At 45.1% G+C, this 23,184-nt stretch overlaps 1 protein-coding gene across 4 annotated transcripts in view; it reads right to left on the bottom strand.

The window, feature by feature from the left end:
* Positions 1-18,148, bottom strand: part of LOC126578426 (ras-related protein Rap1) — a 69,886-nt gene extending 51,738 nt beyond the window's left edge. For 2 of the 4 annotated variants that reach the window (XM_050240964.1, XM_050240967.1), the window contains exons 1-2: positions 18,090-18,147; positions 13,865-14,294 (exon numbers count right to left, since the gene is read on the bottom strand). The gene's annotated coding sequence lies outside the window, so the exon portion shown is untranslated. Of the gene's footprint in view, positions 1-13,864; positions 14,295-18,089 lie in introns of all 4 variants that reach the window. The other 2 variants (XM_050240965.1, XM_050240966.1) reach the window with 2 other exon arrangements.
* Between the last annotated feature and the right edge of the window lie 5,036 nt (positions 18,149-23,184).

Genomic DNA, 23,184 nt, shown 5'->3' with positions numbered 1-23,184 from the left:
GATCCAACGGGAGGGGGTAGGTTGTGTTATGAAGATTTATGCTGCAAATAATTAAGAATTCATTGCAAACATTGTCGTTTCGTGGGTGACGAATGTTTAAATTCAGGAAAATAAAGGGAACTATCGAAGTTTATGCTGTACAAAAGAGTTAGTAGAGCAGTTTATGTATTAAACTGAATATCCACATGCTAAGCGTGGATTTTTGTTGGGCTTTTCATTAAGGGGGGACTTCGGTATTAAATTTTATTATGTGGCACATATTTTTAACAGTTTTCCCTGAATTTTGATGCTTTCAAGAACATTTTGTAAATTTTTTGGATCAATCGAAGCAAAACTCACAAAGTTATAGATTTTTGAAAATTCGCGTTTCATTGAAGGCTCCATGCTGCTCCCTACTTTGAAGAGCTTTTCCCCAAAACCAACATTTTCACAGTCGGTGCCCATCATACCGTAAAAACTACTGGACTCACCGATATGATGTTTTTAACACATAATCTGTTCACTATTTTCCAGATAGCTCCGCCGAGATTTCGTAAAAATTGTAGATACTTTTTTTAAAATAATTATGTAAAATTCTGTGTTTTGGGTAGAATCGTAAAAAGCATCATTTTTTCTTTTTCTTTTTCTTTTTGTTGGTAATTTTATGATGACCCATCACGCAGCTTCGATGGGCACAGGTTTTGGTCCAAATCAAAAGACTTGCCCGTTTAAGCGACGAACCCTCGTCCCGGATTGCTCATTGATCAATTTGTCGCCAACGCAGGTTGATCACTTTTTCAACTTCAAAAATAAGCAAAACCCCGATTGGGCTACTTGGAAAACCTTATAACCTATCAAAAGAGTATTGATTTTCACATTTCAAATGTCCCGGCACATGGCGTACGATGGGAACCGGAAAAGGCATCTTTCCAAAGACACGCTGTCCTAAATATAAATATCATTTTAATAAATCTTCCCCAAATTAGAATCAAATATTCTCTAAAAGTTGTTGTCTTTTATAACATCTTCTAGAAAAAAAATCAAGTAGGACGGTTTCTTCACAAAAAATCGACAAAAATTAGCCTTTTTTGAGTCCTGGATTGACCTTAGCTCCCTCTTAAAAAACTTAAATAAAGTACAGTCTTTGTATTTTTGATTTAACAAAAATCATATCAAAATCAATCCATAAACCTCAAATCAAAAACAAATCCTATGCCATTTTTTTCTTTCATTGTTTCCACATACCGGACGCATGTTACTTGTGCGAAAGGAATGACAACCCCATCGCAAATCACTTTCATGGGTCTGCCACATTGGCAAAGATGAATAAAATGCTGCCAAATAATAAATTCCTGTCCAATTCCTGTCCCGTGCCCCCCCGAAACGAACGAAATATGTCTATGCAAATCACGTTCCCATAACCTCGCCGCACTGTTGCACACCCAGTGGGAAATGGCGCCATTTTGGCAAACCGCAGACGTGCGTTTTGCGAGCGAGCGGCCATGAATAATCCCCAACCGAACACACCAGGTGCAGCTAGCATCGAATTGAACATTCAAACATCAAAACAAGATCCGATGGCTTTGAATGGAATGGTGTTTTGGTTTAGATCCCCCCCAACCAGCCCCAACCACCGTCTGGTGCCTGGTAGTGGTGGTGATTTACCGAAGCAAAAACCGATACCGGTGGAACCGAGGTTGGCGATACGATTGGTAAGCCTCGAAACCGTCACTCGGTTTTCCCCGCCCCCGTCACACAATTCCCGCCGCCCTGCGATCGTTTCATCCCCTGGCGCGGTATAATGAAATTCACAATAACTGAACAGACAATCCCGACGACGAAGATGAAGAGAAAAAAAAGGGGCAAACCACAAAGCGAAGCTGAGCTGATATGCAAAACATCCGCTCCGATCTCAGCACACCGTGAACCTTTTTTCATTTTCGTCTCAATCGAAGCAAACGCATCGCCTGCCATGGCACACTCGCTTTGTTTGGATCCACCACTGCCACTGTTTCCCACCGCAAGTAGGGGAACAAAATATTTATAAAATATGTAATCCACACCAGCAGCCATAGCCGCCTTTGCTGGCAGTTCCTGGGAATCGTTTGGTTCGGTGGGCACTACATCGCTCAAGAAACCCAGTCACACTCTAACGATACTTTTTCCCAACAATGCCTACTCTTCCTCGTGCACTCGACAAAAAAAAACGAATCACATTTGAAGGCGCCCAAAACATGTACCGCCGGTGCGGAAAATGTCTTCACCGGATGCCGTGCGCCCGCAGCACAAAGTGTCTGACAAGAGCACTTAGGACGAGCGAGAGAGATAAGTGGCAATTCAGATTGCCACTTTTCATGACTTCCCGTCCCGTCGATGATAATCAAGCGTGGAGGGAAGGGTGAATAATGGGTTTCTAAAGTAGCGACGCGCTACTTGCTTTTGATTGTTTTCCAACACTTCCTTTTTTCTCATTCTCTTCCTCCCCCCGGTTGATGCTTGAACCAAATTCCGAATGCCACCTGTTTGGAATGGGCATGGAAAGTTAGGTCATAACTCAGGCGTTTTATATTAAAACCAGAAATGATTGATGACCACCGAAGGCGCGGCAGCCACTAAAGCCCCACAGCCGTGTTCGCAAACGAGTTGCTTTGGCTTTTCCGCGAAACGTGCATTAACCACAGCCAAGCAAAGCCATGCGTGGGGAGAAAATCAGTGCTGAAAGGAGTCGTGCGCCGGATCCGTGCTGAACGTGATACGACAACGCATCGCAGATAAGCCCATTCCATTGGTGCTATCGACTTGCTCGCTCGCTGTACACGAACAGTGTACCTTACTGTCGTTTGCCGCACGTATTCTGCCGTACAATTCCCTCCGTTCACCAGACCGAGGACACACTAATCCCTACCAGCACCTTCACCCTCGTTGAGAGCCTTCTTCTCGTACGCCACGGAAAAGAAAAATACAACATCGGCACGTAATCAACACCAACAACAACCAAGACTACCGGCACCGAACGAAACGTCACGCGCCCTGTGTCTGGGCGGTGCGTGCGTGATTTGCTCGGTGGAGGTGGAACAACCAACGACGACGATTATGATATTCCATGCGGCACAATTCCGTGGATAATCGTCGCATAATGTCACGCCACGCGCTTCCATCCTTAGGCTTCCACACGAGTTGTGCCACTCGGAAGGTTGCGTGGTGCGCAAATGCAACTAAACGTGCGCGCACACAGCTCGAAGCAGCTCGTTAGATCTGATAGCACACAACGGATGGCACTGGATGGCATTTCACTTCATCAACCACCCCCCGCTGGCCCTCTCTTCGTGTGGAGGGATGACAGCTGGAGCAGGAGCCGGGAGTAGATTAAGAAGAAACACGTTGACGTGGCAAATCTTGACCACTATCACCATCAGCACCAGCAACAAGACCGGGCTGTAGCGGTGTGTTTGTGTGTCCTGTGTGTGCTGGGCCACTCCGGGCACTTCCTCCCTCCCGCCTAGGGGTAATCTGGTTAGCGGAGAACCACCGGTCAGCAAACGTAATGGCGAACGAACGAACGAACGAACGAACGTGTCCGCTTCGTGTCCGTCCGGAGCCTCCTCCCCAGAAATGGCCCCAAATGCTTGATTTGATGGAGTTTCGCCAGCCAGTCCACGCTTCTCACCTCGTGGCCCTCCTGGCTGCTGAGTGACAGTTCACCGAATGTCGCCGAAAATGGTCGCAACGCGATGAAAGCCCCGGCACCGCACAAACCAACTACGGGGACAGCGCAACAGGTCCCAACAGCAGCAGCAGCAGCTGAAAAACGGTCAGCAGACTGGACGGTCGGATGGAATGGAGTCAAACCGTCGTCCCGGGACCCCGCTCCGGGATGTCAAACGAGAGCTGACGGTCCAATCAACGAGCAGATTACCGGGCGACAGATAGGAACAAAATTTCATTTGACACCACACGCGTGGCGGGGGGGCCTCACGAGCTCCCGCTCGGTTGTTCCGGTTCTGCGGGGCCGTCGGCTGGTCCGGTTCGATGCCCTTGACTACGCACACGCCCTGGTGGTATGGTGGCTTGTGGCGGTGCAGCACCTGATGATGAACTTCCACGTCACTTGTCACACCGCTTACAGCGTTACCGTGACCGACAGCCGTGGGGCGACAGCAAAACGCACAATGTGTGCCCCCGGGTGGATTATGTGGGTGCGTACGCGGAAAGGCCCTCCGGTGTCCGGTGCAGTGGACGTTCTTTTTTTGGGAGCTGCAAATTGCGTTACAATGTGTAGTGGCGTGGCGTGGCGTGGCATGTATGCTAATCGCATGCAGAGATCTCGGTGCAAGATTTTTGATTAAAAGGGTGGCAAGGGCGGAAGGGGATGGCTTATGGTTTGTTTCACTCTTTTTTGGGGATTTTTTTTATTGGGAAGACAAATGGAATTCTAATCAGAGGAATACCAATCCAAAAAGTGCAACCGCAGAAAAACTTGTTTCACATTCACTGGCAGTAACTTGTCGTTTGACACCTTGCTTTATTCGTTGCAAGCCTTTTTCCAGGCGCTAATACACGAATGGAACATTGTATTCCAGCTGTACAAAAAAAAACATACGATGAAACACTGGTAGCAAGCCCATCGCCGCAGTAAAGTAAAATGTATGTTTGTTTATCAGAAATGGATAACAGTAACTTGACAGGAATTAGAAACTTCTTCTTCTCTCCAGGACTTGAACTTATTTGGATAAAGTGTCGATAGAAAAATTAAAAGCGGATTTCACGAGCTTTTCTTACCTAACGAATGAAAGGGTATGTGAATTTCGATCTAAAATAAATGTTGTTTTATCACAACTGTGCTCAAACACGATAGCAACTTCAATGATTAATTTCGTTGTGGTAGTCCTTGACGGCAAAATTGTTATCATGTAATAAAAGTATAATATGAGACAATTTCAAGAAACCTGTCACGAAGCACAAGCTGCGACTCCATGCAAGAAATGCCAGTTCCAGCCCGTGAAGGCTTCTAGACGGAGAGCTAGTCCGAATGATAATAAAGTCGATCCCCTAACAATTGGACAGACGCATTACAAGGCGTAGGTGCTCGTTATAACGTCGGATACGTTAGTGAATAAGTTATATCGAGAATTACTGCCCACTAGGTCGTTAATAGTTGCCTGGAACAAGTATCAGTGAGAATGTGATGGAACTCACCTACATGAAATGTTATTTCTGGACATTGCAACTGAAATTCTAGTGAAACATATTTATAAAAAATGGAAATGGCAACCAATCAGTTTTGAGTTATTTTCGATGGTCGATCAATGGGCTAAAGATGGAGAAGATTACTTAATTGACAGCACATCTCGTTACTTGCATAACCACGCTCATCAAATCACCCAAATGATCCCCTATCCAATGGGAATTGAAGATTGGTAATACAACTGACAGTAGCGTTCGATAAATTGAATGAAGTAACATGTTTTCAACTTTTCAACATTCACTACATAATGGAGTTTGATATCCGTGGGTAATTTAGCGATTTCAATTTCGATTACAAACCCCTGAAAATTACCGGTTACCTGGCGTCTCCATTATCGGGGTTTTTGGCAACGGAGCTCCATCATTCCGTGTTTCCGGCGCCTTTGCCTCTCCGATACATTGTTGAATTAACATTTAATTTATTTTTTAGCCACCTTTTTACGCTTCTATTGCATGGCTGAGGTGATTGTCATCGATTTTGTCATAAAACTTTTTTTTTTTTTAACATATATAAGGACGGACGAGCCGTATGTTTATCATAAAACTTAATATTTCTATATTTTCTCATCAAGTAGAATAATATATCTTTAACTTTGATTTGAGATCTGTCGCCTGTCGCGAATCATCGAAAGGTGGCGGTTGAGTATGAAGCATAAATTGTCTGATTTATCACATTCACAATCACAGAGGTACTGCTTTATTCAATGTCTTCACAGATTCTTTAAATGAAATATTTTTTAACTAACTCACAGCTCTCTGCTCGCGTAATCCTTTTTCTACTTCTCTTTTCCTAGAGAATGCTATCTTTCTGTCTCCCCAATGAATGACAATGCTACGCATGGAAGCACCAGTTTATGCTTCTCAAAAAAAAACCTTTGTAGCCCCTTGTTCCAAAATGGTTAATATCTTTTCCGAAACAAGCAGCCCATTTATGCAACCTGTCCTCCCATTTCACGACAAACACCATTCCCCCACCCACCGCTACAAAAAAAAACGCTCTCACCAACATCCAGAAACCTCTTGCAACGATGGCAGTTAAAATTAACGAGAACCAAAGCAGAAAGATACAGACCACAGACCGTACGGAATCAGATCCCTGCATCAAAGCCCCACCTCCGGTGCATCACGGGAACGAAACATCCCACGCCAGCAGTCGAGCAAGATGCACCAGCATGGAAATGGAGGACGGATGGGCAAGGGATCATGAGCACATGATGAGTGCGCGGCCGTGGGGACCGAGAAATGGTGTCAGGTCGCATAAGGATGCCCGTTGCCTTTTCAAAAATGCATATCTTGCCATTATCACGTTTGCATGTTCCTCCTGCTCTATTCCTGCTCTGTTCCTGGTCCTGGCCCTGGCGTTTGCCAATTTCCGCCGGCAATTGGGTGTTTGCCTGTCGGCGTACCGTACCCCGGCTCTGTCCCTGTCAGACCAAGACCGACCAAGATTGTGCCAGGGACCGTGCACCGTTGCGGTACATAATTTCCCCTGGTGCTAGGATAGGAGCCAACCAAATTGTGGTTTTTGCGACGGCAAAAGAGAAGCAAAAAAAAAACAGAGGGTATGGAGAAAAGAGAAAAGAAAAACCGGCATCCAAAGGACCAAAACTCATCGCCGTTGTCAGTGTTGGACCGTAGGCTCGGTGCTGCACTGCGGTGACCAACCCAACAGGTGCATGCAACAATCTGCCATTGTTTTGCTCCTCCTCCTCCTCCTCCTCTCCTACGCTCGGTGTTGTTTTGCTTGCGGCTGCATTTCGTGCATTCGGTCAGTTCTGCACGTTCCATCACTCTTTGCCTCTCGAGGGGCAGCATTTCCATTTTTTAGAGCTCAACAGAGAGAGAGAGAGAGAGAGAGACACTTTTGTGGTTGACCGAAGAGCAGAAAGCGTTTTCTTTGTGGTCTCTACGGGAACGGGAGGACAAGGGATAACCCCATCAGAAAGGGGAGGACAGAAGAGGGAGAGCATAACCACAAGGCGAATGCATGTTGCCGTCGCCGGTTGCACCCCGGGTTTGCCAAGGTTCTTCTGACCAACAACCAACAGAGCGCTGCCGCCACATTGCTCGGAGTGTGCCCAGAGGGCAAACGATGGAGTCCCGGTTCCGTTCCAGGTCGTGCCAAGTTGCAAGTGACACGTTGGCTTTGCTGCACCAGAAAGAAAAAAAAAAGGCAAAAGAAAGGCTGACATTTATTTATTATGAACCTTCCGAGCCCGAGGTGATGCTGGTGGTTCGGATGGTTGGCTTGTTGCGTGCGTACGTACTGTTGCCACCCTCTTGCCACCCCCGGCCGAGCTCCCCATTATTCATTCATTGCAGTGTCGTCGTTTTGTCAGCAACAGGCATCCCGGGGGAGCATGAGGTGATGGTCGTCACTAAAGAAGAGAGAGAGAGAAAGTGTATTGCACAAGTGCAATATGCTTTCTTCATCTTGAACGTGCGCGTGCGAAATCATCTTTGGCGCCCTTTCTACCAGATCCAGATCCTCTTTTGTTGAAAACATTTATTTGAAAATTCGTTGCTCGGTTTTAGTTCCTTTCTTTTCTTTCTCTGCGATTACAACCGAGCACACAGCGAAACGGGGAATAGTTGGAAATGCGACGCAAACACGGGGACCACTGTCACAGGAAGTAGTAGTAGTAGTAGCAGTGCGGTCCAGCAGGTCAACTTGCGGGACGTTGATTTATGTTCCAATCGTTGACGGTGGTCGGAGTGTCACGAGACTTTTCGAGTTAAGCAGCGAGCTGCTGCTGCTGCTCGTGATTCATCTTTGTCTTCGCACTGTTGGGATGGCGTTTTCCGGGACGATCATAATTTAGCGGTTTTCGCGTTGCTTCGGGAAGGGGCATTAAGTGCGCCCAAGCGTACAGCAAAAGGGGATGTAAAGTAATGGGTATGCAGTTGTCGTTCTCCTTTGGTGTGAATGTTTGCGGAATAATGCGGTTTGTATTTTAAGAGCTTTGGTATAAGAGGAGCAATATCATGAGATTCAAAGTATTATGGGTTAGTATAAGACAGGAAGCTTATACTGGCTCATAATCATTAGCTTTTAAAAACGATAATTTCTAAAATTAGTTGAGTATTTGTTTACAAATTGGATCGAAGAATCATATAACGAGGAAAAAGAGTTCTCCGTAGACGAGATCATGTATTTAATTGGAATTTCTAAAGATTTTAGATGTGCGTGACGATGTAAAACAATTGTAACAATACTGAACATAAGCAACAAGCTTGATAGTTTTCAATAAAACAATGAAATTGATACGGGCACTAACAGTGAATCTGCAGATATTCTAAGAATAAGGATAGTTAACCACTAAAACTATTAAGCAGAGTTACTAGAGAAGGGATTATTCTCAATTCTTTCGGCTGCAGGTTAGTGATAACCAGCTCTAATGTGACTTGTCTTGCCAATTTTCGCATTTTTCGCTTATTTTTCTTCGGTGTATCCGCGATACATCAACAAATTCATCTTCCAAACCTATTAGAAGCTTCATTGTAGTTCTAGAGATACAAACAATTCATGCGAAAGCCTCAGAGACTCCAACAGGACTCTGTATCTTCCCTCAAAGCAACCGAGACATGAGATAAGCGAAAAAAAAGTCCCAGACTTCATTTCGATGCCTCATTGGCTGTCAATATCTATGGACATTAAAAGTGTAGGACTTCTCCACTTGTGGTGTTTTGAAGAGCAAGCTTAGAACTACAAAATAACACAGTTTTGACCAGCTTGAGCAAACTTGAGCGTCTCCAAGAATGAGCCAAAAAGCCACAAAGCACCGTGCGGGCAGCGAGCAATGGTTTCTTCTACGGTCTCAAGACGTAATTCAAAACTAAACTGATTCTAAAAGTTTATGAGATTCCCGGCATTTTTTGGTTTTTCTCAAAAAACTCCAAACAAAAAAGAAAAAGATATGGCGTTTTAACTGTGTTGCAGTTTTTTTGCCTCACCCTGTGCTGTCCTAATTCCTCCCAAATAGTGAAACAGAGAAACGACGGTTTTAATGGTGCAAGGGCCTTGAGTGTTTAGTAAGTTAATGTAATATTTACCGCCAAGAACTGCCTAAATGAATTGCATTGTGTTCGTGTATAAATGTAGTAAACATGTTCATTAACTTCATTGCACTGCAATTTTCCACTTATCCAGATAATTTGCTTAAAATTATCTATCAAAACTGCGATTTGTTATCGTACTATTGTTCTACTTAAGGTGCGGATTTAAAGTACAGTTGCTTTTCGAAACTGTAGAACATGAAATCATTATTTAAATCTGGAACGCGATTCTTTACGTTTATCAAATTCACATCCACGCATTGATCACAAGCAAATGGCTGGTTAGGACAGTTCTGTTGTTGTCTGAGAAATATACAGCATCTTCTTGTACACTACCGCTCTTAGCTTAGCTTCTAGTGCAACGTTTGGACTCAAAAGGATATCTAATAGAACCTGAGCACCACAGGTACCCATAGACCGATGTTTTTCGCTTCCCATGAGCAGCACTACCAATTCCCCCTGTTTTTGCGTGAGTTCTCCCCATTAGACCTGGACATCGACGAGTGTGTTTCTGTTCGATAGGGACAGTGTGCTCTCCTGAACCAGAAACAGCACCCTACCCTTATTAGCCATCGCTTTCCTGTAACTGTGGCGGTACGATGACCTTTACCCAATGTTGTCTCCAAGCACTTCTTCTTATCCGAAACATGCTCACCGGACCAAACCATGTACCATTGGATTGCCCTGGAGCTAGGGCTGGCACTGCGATGGCATTCTGGAATCCGGAACGAAAATCCGCACCATTGATTCATCATCTTACATCATGATTTCTTTCGGGCACCGCAAACCGATCGAAAGCGCGCAATTCCCCCCAGAGAGAGAGAGAGAGAGAGTGAGGAGGGTAAAGATTGTTTACCTTCCCTCCCGGTCTGGCCTGGTCTCTGGTCGGTTCGCGGAATTCGAGCGACACCGAACCAACCGAACCTGGGGCCATCATATCAATCAAAATGGTGGACCGTGGAGTGAAGTGAAACAATCGGTTTAATGGGGAAATCGAACCGCTCGCTCGCTCGCTCGCTTGCTCAACCAACCGGAAACCGATCCCAGGCGCCCGGAGGGTGTTTGGATGAATCTTCACCGTCACTTCCCACGAAACCTAATCCTCCAGCCACCCTCCCTCTATGTAGGGATTTTCGCCAACACCTGCGACGCACACAAAGGCGTTGAATTAATTTCATTAATCATTATCAGAAGAGCATATTCGCCTTCCGAGAGAGACGGTTGGTGCTGGTGGTGCTGGTGTTGGCGCATTGGCATTTGGCGGCGGCGCCAGGGGAGGAAGACGGTCGCCTACGGTCGTCCCACGGGCCGACGGGCTCCATGTGGATGAATTAATTGAAAGGAGCGCGCCAAGCGGAAGAAAAGGGAAATCGATCCGCGGTCCAGCGCACAACAATATTGGCGCGGGACGGCGATGATGATTTCCCCAAGGTGCAAAGGGGGGGGAGGGAACAAACGGGGCACAGAAAAATGAAGTGATCGTTTACCAATTATCGTCATCACCGACGAGCGACGTTCGCCATCGACGCTTTGGGGATCGGGATTGCGATTGAGATTGGGTGTCCGTCCGTCTTCCCCTTCGTCTTGTTTACCGAGCACCGTGTGCAGAGTGCGTGGCTTGTGCGGTTTGTTTGTCCTTCTGGCACTCTTCGCCCGTTCATCCTTCCTGTTGATTATGATAAGTGATGGAATGTTGAGGTTTGCGCACTTCCCACATAAAAACCACGCGTAGGCTTCCGTCCATTTCCCGCTTATCTTGGTAAGTTTGATGTTTGACGAATGATTTTGTGCGTGGGCCGTTTCTGACGAAACTCCTTGAGTTGCCAATGAATGTGAGTTTTCTTGCGTTTTGAATATCATTGCGAGTGATTTCGTGGCGCAGATCGCACGCGCCATCGCTTGCCTGGCCACTGTTTGTTTAAGTTTCACATTGCCATTGGTTCAAAAGAGAAAAAGGCGAGGGAGAGAGAGTGAGAGTTTCACCAAACATGCGCTTCTGCTGAACATCAACATCAGCGCCAAAGGTCACGCGAGTCAGCGAGTCTGTGAGATTGGCGAATTAAATGTCACTGAGCGACGACCTCACGGTATCCTCTTTGTGACACTTGTGGATCGGTGCAACTCTCTCTCTCTCTCTCTCTCTCTCTCTGTTGTCATACCATGCCAAAAGATCGAACCCCGTCATCCCGGTGAAATGGTGGCCAATTGTTTTCGCGTGTGCCAACGCATATTATGGTCCACGAAGAACGCCCATTCGTGACATTTGCCCTCGTGAGCGTTGAGGTGAGAGGCGTCCGTTGGTGGATGGTGGTTGCAGGGTGAGAGAGGCTCTTGGAAGTTTAACTGCCACCGGCAGTGCCACGTTTCTGCGTAGGAACAGTGCGACGAGCCCAATTACGACGCGCGACACGCATCTGCCAATTCCGCTGGGTTCCTGTACTGTGCGGTGTGCGGTGATTGGTTCTTTTTCCCTTTTTTTTTTTTGGTTGTTGGCAATAACCTGTCAGTGAGGTTGAGTGGATTAGTGACAATTAATTACGATGAATCTCGAGGCGAGTGGGCGGTGCAGTGCAATGCAAGGTGGCATTCTGATTGCTGCTGCTGCACATGAGAGAGTACAGATTAAAGTTGTTTGTTTAAGGATTAAGATCGTGTTTATGGTGGTTTATTGAGACTGAATGGTATGGCCGATAACTAAACCGATTAGAGCATGAGTCGCAAACGTATATTAGCACCCAAACTGCAAAAGAACGTATCAACCAGCCCGTGGGCCATTTCAGCCTAATTTGGAGGTGAATGGCTTTATTAGATTTAATTTTTACCATCAAACCCCAACCGGTGCCAGTGTTCGAGGCCAGAGCGGTAAAGGCAATTCCAAAACTGATCGTCGAGCAGGGAAAACGGAATGATGAAGCTCAGATGCCAAAAATACGATGATGGAGGCGCCAGGTATCCGGTAATTTCCAGACGATTGTCATAAAAATTAAAATCGCTAAATAAATCAGGGATCTCAAATTCCATTATGTGATGTTTGTTGCAATGTTGAAAAAATGTGTTTTTTCATTTAATTTTGCAAACATTATATTGTAATTGCAGGCATGTTGGATTCATTGCAAATGGATTCATTTATAATTTGATTCCATTATAATTGGACGCAAAGAAAGGCACAAAACGCAACAAGTACATCACTTGCACGTGTCTTTCTTCTATAATTAAAAACAAACATTCTAGGAGTCTATTCGTTCGTGGAAATGTTAATTTCTTTTAAATTCACACGGCTATAGCACTATGTTAGTTTTCGAATGAACAAATTGATTACTTTTTGTCTTCAATTGGGCTGAAATAATTGGCAAAATAATAATTACGAGTAATTCCCCTCGGATGTTGATTTTAAAATCCTCTGCGATTGTTCCACTTCTTCATGCACAAGGAAGCTCTTGCCTTCTCATGATCCCTAAAACCAGGTAATATAGTCAAACGACTGCACCTGTCCACCAGATGCTCCCAGGCAATCAACTCAACGCAAACAGTTCTTTACGAAGAAAACTCATATCCCGGTGCAGACCAATTAGAGTGCGAGCATAAATCCAAATGAGTAGCATAAACATTTCCTGACCCAATTAACTACACTTCATGCCCTCAAACACACTTACGGAGCAGTACCCTCCAGCAAGAGGTATCTTAACCTTTTTCCTCGAACCGAACGTATTTAGGACATTATCTGCTTCAACTTCAAACACCAGACAGACTCACTCTTTCTCTCATTCCCTTCCCTTATGCACCACGGGACAGTATGCATATTCAAGTAGTGGTTGTGCTTACGTGTACACTCCCTCCCTATTGCCAGCAGCAAATGGAAAACAGTAACACGGACGAACCCCAAACCAACTACAGCAATTGGTATGCATCGAATGTTTACAGTGAATTTTCTTTGAAACGCAAAATTGCAAAACGTGCACCGGGAGCTAAATCCCAAAACTAATTTTCTCCCCACCCTCGTGCCCTTCTTTGCTTCCTCCTCTCTTTTATCTGGAGCTTCAGACGAAACGGAGCAGGTCGATGATTTGAAACTCCGACCACATTTTCAAACATCACTACACACCGCTGCTCAGTAGCTCAGGTGTTCAGGATCTTCTGTAGCTTTCTGGCATTAATGGACTCAAGCCTTCTTCCCGGTACAGCAGTTACGTTTAGAAAACATTAAATGAATTAAATGTTCAGAGTATCTAACCATATTTACCGGGAAGAAGACGAAGATGTCAGTCATGTCTTCAACTTATGCCGAGTAACGATCCTCTTTGCTCGCTAAACTATGAAGCGTCCTGTGTACCGTGTTGTATTCGAGAAAATGTAATAATCATCATCATCCAGCATCATTGCATAGTTGTCTTTGCCCTCCCCAGCAGCCAGCGACCTCTTACGATCGCATTACCATTGATGGACTTATACCGAAGGTACGCATTCCACAGTTCCGTTTACAGTGAATCCTTGCGCAGGAATCCGGCTCTTCAAATACGCCTTCCAAACTAATTATATTCTAACGGAACCCTCTTGGCCCCACCTTTATAGCCATAGCAGCACTTACCTTCTTCCAGATGCTGGCCAGCGCGCACGTCTATGTCTATGGCCCCGCGTTGATTCCTTGTTGTGCGGAAGTGATGTTCAAATAATGCAGCACAAGTATGATCCTTCGCCTTGGCGCTAGGTTCCGCGGTGAGTTTGAAGATGTTCTGTTACTGCTATCCACCTTCTCGCGCTCAATATCCCCTTCCTATTCCTCACGTACCCGTGGTCACAACGGCTCACTATCCTTCTTCACTTCTACACACCGACACTGGCACACAAACACACTAGCAAATAAATGCGCGTTAATAATCGCACCCAATCACCGGCACTGATTGCAGTTCATCATCGCCCAGCCGGCCCAAATTGCGGAAATTACACAGGCTCTAGCGCCTGGCTGGTTGGCTGGCTGGTTGGCGGGCAATAACCGCGGTAGCAAAGCTGAAATGGAGCTGGAAGTTTCAACAATGAAGAAACCACTTGTCAACGATTGACGATGGTGCGAACCATTCCAGGCCAAACGTCCTGTACTGAGGGACGGAATTTTTGGCCGAAGGAGAACGGATCTGTTGCCCAACTTTACAGCACTTTCCCTGCTGGTTGCTCAAGTTTCACGAAATTCCTACCACAAGCACCAAAAATCAGACATCCGCAAATCGCGCCACGCGGACACTGGCCTCTGATGACCTTCGGCTGACGGAGGCGCGGAACGCGCGGACGGCACTGGGAATTTGTACAACTGTTTCGCCTTGCTTCACCTTCACAATCCCTCTTTTCTGACCTCCCCCCTCGCAAAAACCATCACCGGTCTGCGCTGCCCTCCAGATGGATTAGGTTGGACCGCGATGAAAGCGAGAGGAAATTTAGTTTTCAACTTTCTCCGGCGTGTCGTCCACCGGAAGGGGAGGGGAACAAAAGAGAAAGCGCCAGAAGGTGCGCCCCGCTTGGGCTCTTTGGCATGATAAAGTTACGATAATTATCGTTCTTTTTAGGAGGGATTGTGTTTTATCAAAAGTTAAGCTACTAGACGAGTGACAAGCAGCATTGACAGCAGCGTTTTTATGTTTTGTGACAATTGAGGAGTTTAAATGCACACCTTGTCCAATGTGTGGTTATACTTACAGTAAAATAAGTATTGTTGCTAGTTTTCCATGCTTTACTGAATACTTTTACAAATTGTTCATTAACTTTCATAGTTTTGCTCGTACTTATTCAATTTTGTTCTACAATTTAGTTAAATTCCTATTAGTTTTTTCACATCTTATCAACAATCAAATAATTAAAACACAAGTTTTACAAATCTTCAATAGAAAGTACGAAGCTATCTCTTTAAAATAACTTCCCGAAAGAATCCCGTGAAAAGACCAAACGAAATTCACAAACGTTTCGTAAGGCCGTAAAGCCGGCGATACATGAAGCGTAAACTCAAGCGTAAATATAAAATTAATTTATACTTGAACATGTTTACATGACCGGGTTGAGACGTGTAATCCGAATTACACTGAACTTTTATCGACTTTTGTAAGAAAAATAGGATCTTTTTTCCGAAGAAAAATATTAAAAACGCTAGTAATGATCACTAACTATGAATGCAAACCACAAACAGGAAATATAGTGAGGCAAATCGCTTGCAAACAGCGTTTACGCTAGGATTTATGCTCCGTGGACCTATAATCTTTTTTACACCGTGTAAACGGCAAATGTAAACTTTTTGGCATTACATTCTGAGTTTATACGAGAGTTTACGCTTCGTGTATTCCGGCCTTAAGGGTAATATCTCTAACTCGATCATGTGAAATGTACTAAAACAAGACCTGCAATATCAGACTTCCAGGAAAGCAATCTTTGACGGGTTTTTCTCGATCTTCCTACAAAAAAGTAAAGGTTGGAACGGATGAAATGCCAAAAATTACCGCTTTTTTTATAGGAAGGTTTAAGGACATTCCAGAGAGCCACAAAAACATTCTCAGGATATAAAGGCACGTGTTGTTTTGCAAAGTTTATGAGAGATAGGGCCAGGTATCTCCAGTCGTCTTTATGGAGACAGGACGCAAGGACCAAGGTTTTGTATGATAAACGGATGTATTTTGAACAAATGTATTGAAACCTAAAAGTAATCTAACAATGGGTACAAATTATCTCCCGGATCGACAGACCCGGGGCCAGATAATCCCTTGAAGATCTCACATTGGCCACTTTGGCCTCTATTTCAAGGCTCAAACGATCATACGATTTGTAGCAAAATGTTGTACGTTGAAAAGCGTTTGAAGGTCGTAAAGAATGTTAAAAAAACAGTTTTTTAGAAACGTTATATCACTGTTAATCCAACTTTTCATAAAAAATCGTTTTTTTATCATAATTCGAGTACTTGGCGTGACATTATTTAAATTTGATTCCACGTATTCCAAACCAACGCCAGACATTTACCACTTAATTCACGTTACGATTACATAACACGTGCCGTCAAAAGATTCCCAAAAACATTGTAAATCTAATCTTCCTAAACCAAGAAACCTTCTTCCGATCGTGCGGTTAAATCGGATAAAACCAAGATTCTACTACGAGGGATTCACTACGCATCTAATCCTATCATACCTTGAGCAACCGTGAGTGTGTCTGCGTGTGTCCCCGCACAGGACAAAAGTCCACCAATCCCACAAGTCTTCAAAACTTAGCGTACAACTTATTCAATTTAGCATAACTTACGGAGGCCGTCGCCCTTGTACTTTATGCGAACTGGTTTCTGGTGGCACCGAAAGGGGATCAAGGGGTCTTAGACTAACACGCCCGCAAAGAATGCAAAGAAACCGCAAGTCGCGCAAGGCGTTCCACAAAAATTAGCCGTCGACGTATAACTTTTCGCGGACGCGACTTTTGCGCTCCCGTAACGCCAGGCCAGCGTAGCGGGTGCGATAGAATGCGAAGGTCTCACCATTACGAGCATCCCAAGACGGGCCGCGCTCGGGTGTCTGGCGAGAAAGTCGCACGATGGCGATGAACGGCGAGCGGAGAGCAACAAGAAGCGGAAGCAGCAGCAGCAGCTGCTGCTACGCTGGTGACTGACGATCGTGGTTAATATTAAATTTCACTTTCGCACATTTATCACGCTATCGCGCTCCTCCATTTTCCACCCCACAAACCAAAAAAGCTCTTTGTGTCCCCGTGTCACGGTACAGCGCCATTTGCATGGTGTTCAAAGGGGAAAAGGGGGGGGGGGGGGGGGGGGTGGAGGGAAACTAATTTCACTTCCCTCGCGCTTGAAGCGCATCCGACCCTGTCCCGGATCCGGATCGTCCTTCTTTAGTTCGACAACGAGTTGTCAGATCCTTTAGCAGGACTTCAGAGGTGGAGCGGGGAGGCTGATTGTCACTTTCAACCCTCCCGTGGACCACCGTCCCTTCTCCACCATTGCAGAACCTTTCTTTTTATCTTTTCCCCGAGTTCATCGCTCCGGGTGGACACTTCTTACGCACCCAGCACAGTCTCTCTCTCTCTCTTCGCAATCAATCCTCTACGCACCCTTCGGCAGCACCGGATAATGATTTATGCTCTGCTGCTCTTCTCCCCCAACGCTTTCCTCCGTCCCTCGGGACGGACCACAAACTCCAACGGAAGCCCATCGTAAAAAACCCATTTAATACAATCGATAGGAACGTCCCCCCGGGTGGGGCGGTGGGCGGTGGCGGAGTGTCCAAGGAGTTTGTCGGGATTCCTTTCTTCGATCCGCTGGACGCGTGGCGCGACCAGCACGGGCCAGCATTCACACCATGCTGCCCCCAGGACGGGAGGTATCTTAGAAGGCTGGGCAACGCTCGCAAACTTCACCGTCATCAAATTGAGGTTAGGTTGCCGCCGGGCAGCGTGTGTTCGCGCCGCGTTGCGCTGTGGTTCCCCGGGAGCTGGATCGCGGAAGAGACAGTAAATCCCTCCCATGATGACGGTTCGGAGTCCCCCCCTCTCTCTCTCTCTACCTTTCTTTCTTCCACTCGACATCTTTCTCACTCTCGCCTTCTGTCTCTAGTTCTACGAACTGTTCCGCTTTCCACGTCTATCACTCGGTGCGGCATATCGTGCAGCCGGGACGTTCCATCCTCTGTTCGCTGTTCTTACTTTGCCGGAATCGTCTAATCACATTCAAGGCACCATCACCACCACGCACGCACCCTGACACCTAATGTTTCCGCTTGTTCGTGCTCGCGAACTGGGAACGGCGAATACTTGCACACCAGCCCCCAACCAACACTAACCAATCGAACAAACTGCAGACACCTGGCAAGGCTGGTCATCCAACGCAACGAACGTCCCTGGAAAAACTGATCTCTGCGAGGCGCCCAGTGGAACTCCAGACCGGCCGAGTCGACCGTGTTGCTCCTTCAACGGAGCCGTTCGGGTTCCCGAATGGCCACCGAGAGTACGCTCGCAGTGGTTCGCAGAGAGTCATCGTGATCGTCGGTCGGTTCGCATCGACGAAAGCTCACTTGTTGACTGCGTATTCTCGGACCGAGCTTTCTCCGATTTCCCGAACGGAACTGTGGATCCGTGATAAGACTAATCGAGTACGCCAAGGGGGAACGCCAATCCGAAGGGCCAATCGATGATGATGGTGGCAGTTGCAAATGCGTGCGAGGGTGCGTGCGTGCGCCATATGTGACCGTCAGTCCGGGAATGCTGCCACGACACGTCGCCACAGTCGTCAGTGGAGCTCGTTCGCCATCCAATTACCAGTGTCGAGCCGTGGAGTGGATTATTTATAACTAGTAGGCCCACCGGAACACGCTGCGGGAAAGAAGGTTCTTTCAGAGCCCGTTGCTCTCGAGTTACGCGTGGTCGCGGACTAACCGGCGTGCGTCCTCCGAGCCTATTAGGTGGTTGTTGGAATTCCGTTTTCGCAAATCTGATTGCCTGACAGTTTGGTGGGGAGAGGGATGCTTAAATAGGAGAAATGCTGTTCAACAAGGGGGCTTGGATTTTATGGAAAGCTAATCAAAGGAAGGAATTCACGTACTAATCTGAAACACGATGGATATAAAATGGGGTTTATGAATTACACCCATAATAAAACGCACAACAATAAAATGACTTTAGTTGACGATACTGATCATTAACACAAGTCTGAGAAACCGCAGCTATGGAATCGATCTTGTTAGCACCTTTTTGTGGAAGCTCACTAGCGCAAAGCAAGCAAGAAGAAATTTAATTTTCTTTTGGGGGGGGCTTCGGTATTTAAATTTGTTTTGTAACACATATTTTTACATTTTTCCCTGAATGCTGATCCTATCAAGAGTATTGTGTAAAAGTTTTGGATCAATCGAAGAAAAACTGGCAAAGATACAGATTTTTCAAAATCCGCGTTTCATACAAGGCTCCATGCAGCCCGCTACTTTGAAGAGCGTTTCCCCAAACCAACGTTTTCAAAGTCGGTGCCCATCGTACCGTAACAATTACTGAGCCGATTGATTTGAAATTTTTTACACATAATTTGCACACTTTTTGCCAGGTAGCCCCGTCGAGATATCATTAAAATTGTTTATACTTTTTTTAAAACAATTCTGTAAAGCTCGTTTTTTTTGGCAGAATCGCAAAAAGCATCACTTTTTCAACTTCAAAAATCTGCCAAAAATCGAAAAATAGGAAAAAACAACAAAAACTCGATGGGGCTACCTGGATAAACTTATAATTTTTCTAACGAGTATCGATTTGTATTTTTAAATTGACCCATCACGCAGCTACGATGGGCACCGTGAAAAGTATCTTTTCAAAGACATGACATCCAAAATTTGATGCCATGGATGAATTTTTAAATAAATCTCTCCCAAAATATAACTAATTATTCTTCAAAAGTTGTAGTTTAATATGCCATTCACTTGAAAGAATAAAATTGAATGGTTACTTCACAAAAAATCGTCAAAAATGTTCCTTGTTTTGGTAAGAAATTACCGAAGCCCCCCCTTAAGGGCTATTGGAAGTAAAATTGCATCTTACAGTGCGCTTCCAAAAATACTACGCGACTTTTCATCAATAGCATATCTCTTATGGCTTTATTGGTTTCTTCTGATCTGACTCTAGATATTAATATTGGGACTCTCCTATAAATTACAAATTGTAATCTAGCTGGAATTATATAAATGTCAGATAATCGCGAAACGCTAATATAGTGAAAAAACTTGCAGCAGCTAAAAAACTGACTTCAAATACTTCGACTGATTAAACAACTGAGATTAACATACAACATTGCTGTGAAGGTGCCAGCAAACGAATACAATGTTTACTAATCTTTCTAGACGGCATATCATTGAATAGCGTTCGTATATCAGTGCAGTAGCCTTTGCATTATACTCGTTTACTTATTCAGCCCGGTTAGATATTAGATTGAACTTTTTAGCAACATTGCGGTTCATAAACGATTGATAGATTAAAATAGAACATGTTGATCCATGCCAAGTCGATTATAAGTCCGTTGTATACCCGTAAGTTTTGCTTCAAGAATGACGCAAATTAAGGTAAAAGAAGCAAAAGGCAGCTTTTAATGTTATGGTTCATTAATTTTTTTAAGGATTCATTATGTGTTTTTGATAGTTACAAACCAATGTTATATGAAAATAGCAAGACGAAGAATAGAGAGACAATCGCAATGGCAGTTAGCTAAAGCTAAGTTAGCTTAACCAATGGTAGTTTACCGCTAATGCAAATTACTTTTGTGTAATCATGACTTTGCAGCATTCATAATCATATTTTATAATACATTCGATGATAAATTGGATTTATAACAGGCAGCAGAACACATGTTTACCCTCATGTTATGATGCCCACATGTTATGATGCATCATAGAAACTTGAACATCGATTGAACTCGTTTACCTTTCTATTCGTACTGTATCAAGCACAACTCAAAATTAAAAGTCTTCAAAGTAACTTGTTGAATCATGTAGGTGATCTTCAAAGTTAAAATCTAAAGGAAAAAACTAATACGAAACGACATATCAATTGAAACATTACCCAACTATTGGAACCCATTTTGTGTGAAGCTTAAAAAGGTGTAAATCGAGTTCGGAAAACCTTCGCGCGTAAGTCAACAGCGCCAACAGACCGCTATTCCTTTAATGTAAAACTGCGGTAGGATCTGAGATTTCACTTCCCCGTTCTGCCGAGTATCACATGACCCATAAATCACAGAGACACCGCTTCTTCCCCTTCCTACTTTCCGGGACCGAACGGAGAACGACAAACGCGAACGGAACCGTCGGGCTAGTCGGTACGGCGGCAGCAGTATCCTGCTCTCCTTTCTTTCAATTGCAATAAAAAATAATGCAAGCAGAAGAAGAACAAGATCTACCCAGCCGATACAGGCGTACGGTAGCGTGTCATTGGCTGACAAGGAAATTCCCTTTGATACAGGATACGTGGTGGTTTGATAGCTGTCACGGTGTGCCACGGTGTGTTGGTTGGTAGGTCCTCTCGTCCTCGCGTGCTTCCAACCCACCTGGTACATGATTTTCCCCGTTCGCGCAGTGCAAAGAAGGGAGGATTAACGTTCTGTCGATACCCCGATGATTGCTGACAGGCTCTGGCGTGGCGTCGGAAAGATCGGAAAGCTCTCAGCGTCTATGGTGGCTAGAGAAAAAAAAGCAGGAAAAAAACTCTCCCCTCAACGGCACACGGTGAAAAGCAGACGAAAGTTTAATCAGAACTTGGGTGTACTTTTAATTTACCATCATCAGCATCGTCCCCCGATTCCGATTCGACTGATCGCGACGACGCGTATATGGAGAGCACCTCGCACCAATCATCCGTGCTTATTATCCTTCGGGGTTCTTTTTTTTTTGTTGGTTCGTTTTCCCCTAGCACTGAGTGGCTAAAAATAGATGCAAAGGAGATTGAATTCGTCCATTTTAAACTTGAATCCCTCGTGTTTCGGCTCCCACTCCCTCTCCCACCATTAACGAACAGCGAGACACTGTCGATTGAACGGCATCGAACATCGATCCATTTTCTATTTCACCGTTCAATCGTTCGTTCGCTCTCGATTCGTTTCTCGCATCTTTCGGGGTTTTATTTTTCACTTTCCTTCACTTTCCGGTCCGTTCTTTGCTGTGCCAATAAAATGTAAATTTAGTTCATCTCGTACCGCCAACTTCAGTTGAAGTTCGATCCTCGAGCCCCTGCCATCCCTGCCCAGAACATACCGAGCGGGAGTGTTCACTCCACTGGCGCTTCTGGAGAGCATCTGCGTCCGTATGGCCATACGGACGGCGGCACGTTTGTACCTCGTGGCTGCTGGAAGAAGCCGAAAGTAATCGCATATACCCTCTGCACCATTTCCAATCCCGAACTTCCGGTCGGTAAACAGTAGCCCAGCCCTCGCCCAGTCGATGGCCAATCAACCGCATCGGTTGTTTCGGTTTGTCGCGCTGCAGGTGCTCTTTCCTCGCTCTTCTTTCCCTGCTGCTTGCTGCCTTGCTGATGAACAAGTGGACAGATGATTGTGAAATAGAAATCATGTTTTTTTTTTGCTGAAATTCATCATCCACTCTCGGGGACGTCCGGTGGTTCCAAGTATGAATTTCGAAGTAATCCTTTCGTGCGCTTCAATGGAAGATACTCCTCCATTATGATGTGCTCCAGTGATGAGCTACTGCAGCGCACAGTGATACTGGTTTTGTGGTCTTTGCCCTGTTCTGGGTGATACAAATTTGACAGAGTGTTTTTTTTTATGTCCTGTCGATGAAATGTTTTTTTGATAGCGCCATCTTTTAGTATCACTATCTCTTATTGCCTCTACATAACATTATCTCTTAATCATTAAACATAATTAGCTTTTAACGATCTACAGTGTGATGATGTTGTGACAAAAATTGTTTCTATTAAGTAAATAGAGCCAGGTCCGGATGTTCTACCAAAGATGTGCTGCCCTGAGCTGATTGCAGAGAAGGTCAGTAATGCTGTACCTTCAGCGTGCTCCAACATACCATCAGCAAATGCTCGACCGCCCGATTATACAGCAAAATGCATCAAATTGTGCCCCATACCGAAATGGGGGAAAGTTATCTGCAAGCGGACGGTGGACACGGCCACGGCGAAGGATAAAAGATTAAGTTTTACACCACGCTCGGATCACCGTATCAGATGTCCGAGTGTGGTGCTCCGGGCGGGTGCAGTAAACGGATGAGCACGTTCTCACGTGATACCGTACTAAGTATGCATTAACAGTTACGCTCCAGTGACGCTACAGTTGATTTTATTAGTACATCATGTGAAAATAAAATATTAAAATAATGAGAAAAATTATAACACAGCTAGAATTAACGGCAATTACCAACATCCAGTTAATGTCGATTAAATGAT

This window comes from Anopheles aquasalis, chromosome 3 (assembly GCF_943734665.1).
Source record: "Anopheles aquasalis chromosome 3, idAnoAquaMG_Q_19, whole genome shotgun sequence".
Classification (NCBI taxonomy): domain Eukaryota; kingdom Metazoa; phylum Arthropoda; class Insecta; order Diptera; family Culicidae; genus Anopheles; species Anopheles aquasalis.
This window is presented reverse-complemented; position numbering and strand designations above follow the sequence as displayed.